We start from the raw sequence: 8,061 nt of genomic DNA, 5'->3' as shown, positions 1-8,061 counted from the left end.
ACTCCCCCTGCCACTCTCTCTCCTTTCGCCCTCCTGCTTCCCTCTCCCCCCACCTATCTCTACGCTTGCATCCCTATCTCCTTCTTCATCTCTCCCTCTCTCTCCCTCCAGCCTTTCTCTCCCTCTTCGTCTCTCCCTCCAGCCTTTCTCTCCCTCTTCGTCTCTCCCTCTCTCCTCTCTCCCTCTCTCTCTCTCTCTCTCCTCTCCTCTCTCCTCCCTCCCTCTCTCTCTCTCTCTCTCTCCCTCCAGCCTTCCTCTCCCTCTCTCTCTCCCTCTCTCTCTCTCCCTCTCACTCTCTCCTCCCTCCCTCTCTCTCCCTCCCCCTCCACCCTGGCGTCCTGTCAGTCGTCTGTCTGTGCGTCCGGGCGTCCTGCGGTCTATCGTTGATGTGCTGAGTGACAGCGGACCGCCGCCTGCGGGTCCCGGCCTCCCATTGGGCGACACCAGCCCCGCTTTGGTCTCCCATTGGACGACAGCAGACCTCAACGTCCTCCAGTGTAACGCGCTGTGAGCGCCTGCAGTTAAAGCGCACTGTGGTCACATTAGTATCTGTGTGATCACATTGTGTTCTGTTGTCTGTGCAGTGCACAACGATGGCTGCTGACACACCGGTCTAAACGGATGTCAAAACACTGTCAACGCACAAGAACTGTGGACTACAGAGTCTGGTGTGTGTGTGTATGCGTGTGTGTTAAAGATATCTATGAAGAACACATGCACATCCAACTGTCCGTACTGTGTGTGTGCACGCTGCTACCCATTATTTGTGCGTGCATGCGTTTTTTTTTTTGTGTATGTCCGTTTATGTGTGTGTGTGTGTGTGTGTGTGTGTGTGTGTGTGTGTGTGTGTGTGTGTGTGTGTGTGTGTGTGTGTGTGTGTGTGTGTGTGTGTGTGTGTGTGTGTGTGTGTGTGTGTGTGTGTGTGTGTGTGTGTGTGTAACGTGTGTGTGTGTGTGTGTGTGTGTCTGCATTGTGGTTGTCATGGTGGTTTTCCAGTACATAACACAGATTATGTCTGGCTGCAGTAAGCACTTCATCCTCCTCACTGCAGTGGTTTTACACCCTGTTCAGGCCCCAGTGCTGGAACAAGGCCGGCTACGTCCGCAACAGGAGCAGAACTGCACTGTTAAAATACATTCTATCCACACTTTTTGGATTGCATTACTTAGTCCTGTGTGGAGCTCAGAATAATTTGTTAAGATGTATCTGTGGTCGCCTGTAAGGCCGTTTAAGTCTTTATTCTATATGCAGCATGAATGAAGCTGGTAAAATGAAAAGGGAATTGAAGCTGAGCTTAGTGAAGTCTGTTAGGGTTTTCGGTGAAGGCAAGTGTCCCTATCAAAGAATAATACATTCAAACACCTTTCATTGGATACGCTTAACGACTCGTTTAAAGTACAAATAAAGAACATTTTTATAAAGCTCAATGTAAGTGAATAGGAGGTCATAAACGTAAACAATCTAAGTAAGATACATAAATGAGTGGAGTAGTAAACAAAGAAAAATCACATTTACAATATGTAAACTGAGTATGGAAAAGCAGAAATGCATAAAAAGGTGATCCACCCTATTTCTATCTGGATTTGTTGACATTGCATTCATTATGGGATATCACACAATTTCTTAAGGGTTAAGAAATGATGAGGTATTTTTGAACCCAGAGACACAGATCTCATCGACCATATTGGGTTCACCCCTTTTCTCCGAGATTGCATTCGTGTCGATTAGCAGGTGTTGGATAGCGTGCCAGATATGGCCCCACTGTAAAAGGTTTTCTGCACCCACCTGCTACGCCGCAATCATACAGCAACCGTACTCCAAAGAGGTCACTTCATGTACTCTCATTTTCTTTCTCTATATATATACTGTACATGCACATGAATCACTGGGGGGTTTGCTTTGAGGGATTTTCCGCCATACAGAGGCTCAGTAAGAGCTGGAGCTTAATGGATTCCCGGAAGGCTGAACAGAGATCCCGATGTATGTGGACTGTGGAGCACAGAGCCGAGCACGTAGCATTTCTAGCGCGCCAATAGCATCCTCCATTTCAGCGAAGCCATGATACCGGGGCAAGTGCAGATGTTTTGCGTTGCGTATTTCTTCAAGTGTGAATGACGGGGAAACCGCACGCGAACCAATTAGGGTCAGAACGGAGAGCGCCGGCGGAGGGCATCCCTCGGACTCATTCTACACTCTGTCAGCCAGCAGCCGGTTAGCAAAGAAGGGGTTCTCCGTCTGTGGGTCACACGTCACACGCCTTGGCACAGCCACAGGACGGAGGCACGAGGGTCACGTAATGACAGCATTAATGCACGGCAGAGGAAGGTCCTCTGGCATAGTGCCTGATCTGTAGTGACTGTATAAGATTAGGGCGGCGATAACAGACTTCCTTGTGCCAGGAAACGTCACAATGTCCTGAGCACGGGGGCCATAACAGCAGAGTAGAATACGGAACTGGAAAACCTGGAAAACAACCCCAGGTCCCCAGAAGAACAACAACAAATAGGCAATTATTTATTTAAGGAAGGCCTGTATGATTTATGTTGCCACAATGTGGCTTTACATTTTAATTTGACTATAAAACTATAAAATAGCAACCAGCATCATTACGGTGACACTGTAGAAGAGTCGCTATGCCAACAGGTCCCCTAACACTATGAAAGCCCGAGTGCGTCCGGTTGACGTTTAAGTCTTTACCTAGTAGGCTGCTTGGTTTATTCATTTTTTCAAAGCCATGACAGCATAATCAAAAGAAATAAAACATTTTGGACTATGTTTGCCTAGTCCTTCCCAATCCATTTGTCAACAAGAGAACGTTTTGTGGTTTCCTGGTCAGGTGGATTCCAGCCAAGGCCTACTTCCTGTTCGACACGCCTACAGAGGCCGCCCCCAGGAACTCGATTGGTTCGAAACAACATTTGAAGTGATAGTATAACGTCTGTGATAGTATAAGGTTGTGTTTCCCCAAACTCAACCCCATGAAGTGAACAGCTCGTCACCAACAGCGGTGAGCAGCAGCTCAGCATCGTCATGATATCTGTGTGTGTTGATAGCGTCTGCTGCCCCACCCGTCTACAGTATGAAGGGCAGGGATGAGCTGTTAAACCCTGCCCTCCCCACTGGCCCTCTCCTCTCAGCATTACTATCCGAGTCCGAGCCTGGCGACCTCGTTTTGTTGCCCTCGCTCAGGTCAGGCTGTGGCAGCGGCGCGTAACCCCACGCGACCCCCGGGCTAACGATGCTGTGCGCTATGCTAACGTTGTAACACACTCTCTCTCTCTCTCTCTCTCCACACCGCGCTAAGCTACCGCTATCACTTACGCTCTGCGAACACCGATTAACACCGACGACGCTGTTCACGTTGCCCTTGGAGGGTGGAACGTTCCGGCGGTACCATGCTACTTAAATAACACGGATCCGCAGTGTCAACGCGTAGCTTAACCAGTGACAGCTGCCGTGGCGTCTTTAGTGTCGCCCTCTCGAATACGCAGAATTGCTCGGTGGGGCTCGGTGGCATTCTTACCCTGACACAACCTTTCCCTCTTCCTCTCCTTCCTCTCCCTCCTTCATCCCGGTGTTTCCCCGGGACTCAGTAGTTCGGCGCGGGGATGCTAACCTCCATCGACCCTTGACGCATGCTGCGTTTGACATTCATCATTTATTGATGCAGCGCTCTTTAATTGCATGCGGTGGGTGTTTACAGTCACCGTCGGCCGCCCCGCCTGATCCCCGGGGGACCTCGGTCACATCCGCCTTCTGGGACGTCTTTAACACCAGATCCCCCCCGGTGGTTGTTTTTACTTTTGGATTCCAGTCACATGGGGAGGGATTTCTCTGTGTCCTCGCTCGCTCTGTCGAGTCTTTCCGAGGCAGGAATTAGCAGGAAGTTAACCAATAAGACATATTCCTGGGGATGGAAAAGGAGCAATTTGATTGGTCAGTTCAAGGGCCCTCTCATACAGGGGAAGTGATCATCGAACCTCTATAAGCCGGCCAACCAGGGGTTGCTGTAATAGTTTAGACTGGTTTTATAGAGCACGTTTTCTACCCCCACATTCACCCATTTATCCACAGATTTTTACACAAACTGCGGTGTCGACCATGCCATGCAGCAGACAGCTTGCTAGGGGCGGTGAGGTGCTGCATCACCAGCACCAGGGTCCAATCAGTCAGACTCAGGCCCCGTTTACACGAGGACGCTTGCGGGTAAAAACGACAAATTATTTTTTAATCGGAAGTGCCTTTCGTTTAGACGGTGACGGCGTTTTTGGGACATGAAAACGCATAAATCTGAAACCACCCTCCAGAGTGGAAAAGTTGAATACGCTCCGCCGTAGCGTTTCCGTCTACACTGCCAAGACGCAAAACACTGCTCAGATCTGCTCACGTCGCGTACGCGTTTACGTCACATACATGTGCCAGTACAGGGAAATAAACCAACATGTCAGATTAATCCCATGCGTCGGACCTTCAAGCTGCTCTGGCAGCTCTAACAAGCGTACAGGAGTCTTTTCACGAAATGTACAGGATATGTACAGATAGAATTAATGCACAGAGAAGGATCTTTTTGGTTTTTGCAGCACGGATAAGAGAAGAAGGAAGATTCTACGCATGCGCTCAGACATGGCGGTGTTGTGTGATAGTGTATCACAGCACCACCTAGCCGCCTGACATGCATACCAATCGAATTCCACACACTTTTGCGTCACCGTATGCACGCAGATTTCCTCCCGAAAACGCTTGTCTAAAAGCGGAATAAAAAGTGAACACGCGACGCAACTTTTGCGTCTTCTGTTCAGACCGTCATCGTGTAACCATAGCCTCAGGCCCCGTGAGGCTAAATAAACCAGCCATGATTCACAATCTCATTTCCCAATTTCATTCAACCATTAATTAACCAGGCAAGTCATTAAGAACTCATTAAGAATTTACTCTTATTGACAATGGCTTTGATTGGCCGCAGGTCTGTAAACTATATAAATGCTGTCAACGCAGTCCAATACCATTATAGTGACTCCTTATTTTCCAGTTTGTTGGTGCCGCCTCCCCAGTGTGGCAGTGATTTCTCAGTCGTGATGGAATGCAAGAGCTTCATCGATTCCTTTCAGAAGTTTCTGACGATTCATAGTGTAACTTAAAGTTGGACGTAAACACAAAAAACGTTGACGATGTGCGATGAACTCAGCTTACACGTTGAAAATTGGTATGTCTAGATCAAACTCATAAAGTGTCATCACATTTAGGTAGAGCCATAATTATCAAAGGCATGCAAGTACCCTGCTCATCTCCCCCAAGGAGGTTATTCAACGGCGGATAAAATGCAAATCTGCGCAGTTCCTTCCTCTTATCTCATGTTCCCCCCGACCTTGGGGAGAGAGATGCTGTTCACACTGGAGCACAAAGGATTAACGTAGACCTGGCTTAACGTAGACCTGGCTTAACGTAGACCTGGCTTAACGTAGACCTGGCTTAACGTAGACCTGGCTTAACGTAGACCTGTCTTAACGTAGACCTGTCTTAACGTAGACCTGGCTGAGTGTCCCACCTCCAGTCAGTAAGGTCAGCAGACACTCCGACCAGCTGATGATGAAGCATCGCTTGATTGTTCTGGTTTGTGTATTTGTCCTGGAGTCTCAGCGGTGATGACTGGCGTTGCTAGGCCACGGGAGCCGTTATGAAGTGCTCCTTGCGTCAGGGAAAAGGGGGAAGTTAAAGACGTCACAGAATGGAAATCGTTGTTTCTACGTTGTCAGCTCCTGTCAGATCATCGGGGCGGCACCCTGTCATGGTGCTGCCGGCAGGAAGCTCAGGCTTTGTTTGTTTACACGATTATTTAAACGTAGCTAGGCTGGAAAGCAGTGCACTGCCTCACCTTAGTGTACTTATAGCACTACTCGGGTGAGGCCTTTGCATAATATGTAAATGTTTGACTAAGCAATAAGCGTTGAGTCCAACTGAAGAAATGAAACCAATAGATAGATGTTTTAGAAACCAGTCTCAGGACGGTTGATTTATTAGCTAGCAACAGTGTGTTAATTCCAATAGTATTATCCATATCATTATCCACTGATCAGCAGAAACAGTGAGCCCTCAGCAACACAAACAGTGTACAACTTGAACTGGGAAGTGCAATTTAAAGATTAGAAAACCCAAAAATCAGCATTATGTAACTTGGCTACAAACGGGCTGTAATGATTAATGCGCAGTAGAGTGAAACAGCACTATGGTCTGCAGTCTACTGGAGGAAGCCTTGAGGTAGATGCCAACTCCTTCGTGAACTCTACTTTAATATACAACATATCCTATTACTGTACATCAATTCAAAAAACAGATGTTACTTTATTGAACTTCAGGATTGATCATAATTCCTAATGTGTGCTAACGCAGGGACTCACATCCCCAGTTCCTGATCACTTTTGATAGACGCGTCAACAAAAAGGCAGAAATATACTGTCGTGAATTCAATCAAATGAGTTTAAACTTGTTGTTTCTGATCCATCTGGGGCACAGGACGGAGCTCACACACACGCTCTGTTATCTTGGTTCAAATTAAAGGATACGCAGTCCCCACGCCGCCCTAGAACGGGGAAGGGATCGCATTTTTCCGGGAAGTTGTTATCCCCCCCTCCGCTCAGATTGGCCCTGGGTTAGACCAAGAGCCCTCATAGCCCCGGGTTAGACCATGAGCCCTCATAGCCCTGGGTTAGACCATGAGCCCCCATAGCCCTGGGTTAGACCAAGAGCCCTCATAGCCCCGGGTTAGACCAAGAGCCCTCATAGCCCTGGGTTAGACCATGAGCCCTCATAGCCCTGGGTTAGACCAAGAGCCCTCATAGCCCCGGGTTAGACCATGAGCCCTCATAGCCCCGGGTTAGACCATGAGCCCTCATAGCTCTGGGTTAGACCGAGAGCCCTCATAGCCCCGGGTTAGACCATGAGCCCTCATAGCCCCGGGTTAGACCATGAGCCCTCATAGCCCTGGGTTAGACCATGAGCCCCCATAGCCCTGGGTTAGACCAAGAGCCCTCATAGCCCCGGGTTAGACCAAGAGCCCTCATAGCCCTGGGTTAGACCATGAGCCCTCATAGCCCTGGGTTAGACCAAGAGCCCTCATAGCCCCGGGTTAGACCATGAGCCCTCATAGCCCCGGGTTAGACCATGAGCCCTCATAGCTCTGGGTTAGACCGAGAGCCCTCATAGCCCCGGGTTAGACCATGAGCCCTCATAGCCCCGGGTTAGACCATGAGCCCTCATAGCCCTGGGTTAGACCATGAGCCCTCATAGCCCTGGGTTAGACCATGAGCCCTCATAGCCCTGGGTTAGACCAAGAGCCCTCATAGCCCTGGGTTAGACCAAGAGCCCTCATAGCCCTGGGTTAGACCATGAGACCTCATAGCCCTGTGTTAGACCATGAGCCCTGGGTTAGACCAAGAGCCCTCATAGCCCTGGGTTAGACCATGAGCCCTCATAGCCCTGGGTTAGACCAAGAGCCCTGGGTTAGACCATGAGCCCTCATAGCCCTGGGTTAGACCATGAGCCCTCATAGCCCTGGGTTAGACCGAGCAAAGATAAACGTGTAAATAATTTAGGAATGGTCATGAATAATCAAATGGTTTACTTTCATGCGTTCACCGTGATGGTTTGAATCTCCTCCACCACAGAGTGAGGGAACCAGCTCCACTCCCAGCTCTCCTTCACTCCGTCACTCCGTCACTCCGTCACGCCGTCACGCCGTCACGCCTTCACTCCGTCACGCCGTCACTCCTTCACTCCTTCACGCCGTCACTCCTTCACTCCTTCACTCCTTCACTCCTTCACTCCGTCACTCCGTCACTCCTTCACGCCGTCACTCCTTCACTCCTTCACGCCGTCACGCCTTCACTCCTTCAGAAATGAGTTCAAGCCCCAGCTGCTCAGTAACGATGGGCACACAAACAAAGAATTGAGTCTCTTTGGTTAACCTGACTGCCAGAGGCACAACGCATATCATGAAGTAGCCATCGTTTGTTAATTGCACCCTTTCAATACCAAAGTAATAACGTCTTAAACATGGACTATTTA

The sequence above is a fragment of the Gadus chalcogrammus genome, chromosome 13 (genome assembly GCF_026213295.1).
Source record: "Gadus chalcogrammus isolate NIFS_2021 chromosome 13, NIFS_Gcha_1.0, whole genome shotgun sequence".
NCBI classification, from domain to species: Eukaryota; Metazoa; Chordata; class Actinopteri; order Gadiformes; family Gadidae; genus Gadus; species Gadus chalcogrammus.
The sequence above is the reverse complement of the archived record's forward strand: the minus strand, read 5'-3'. Positions refer to the sequence as shown.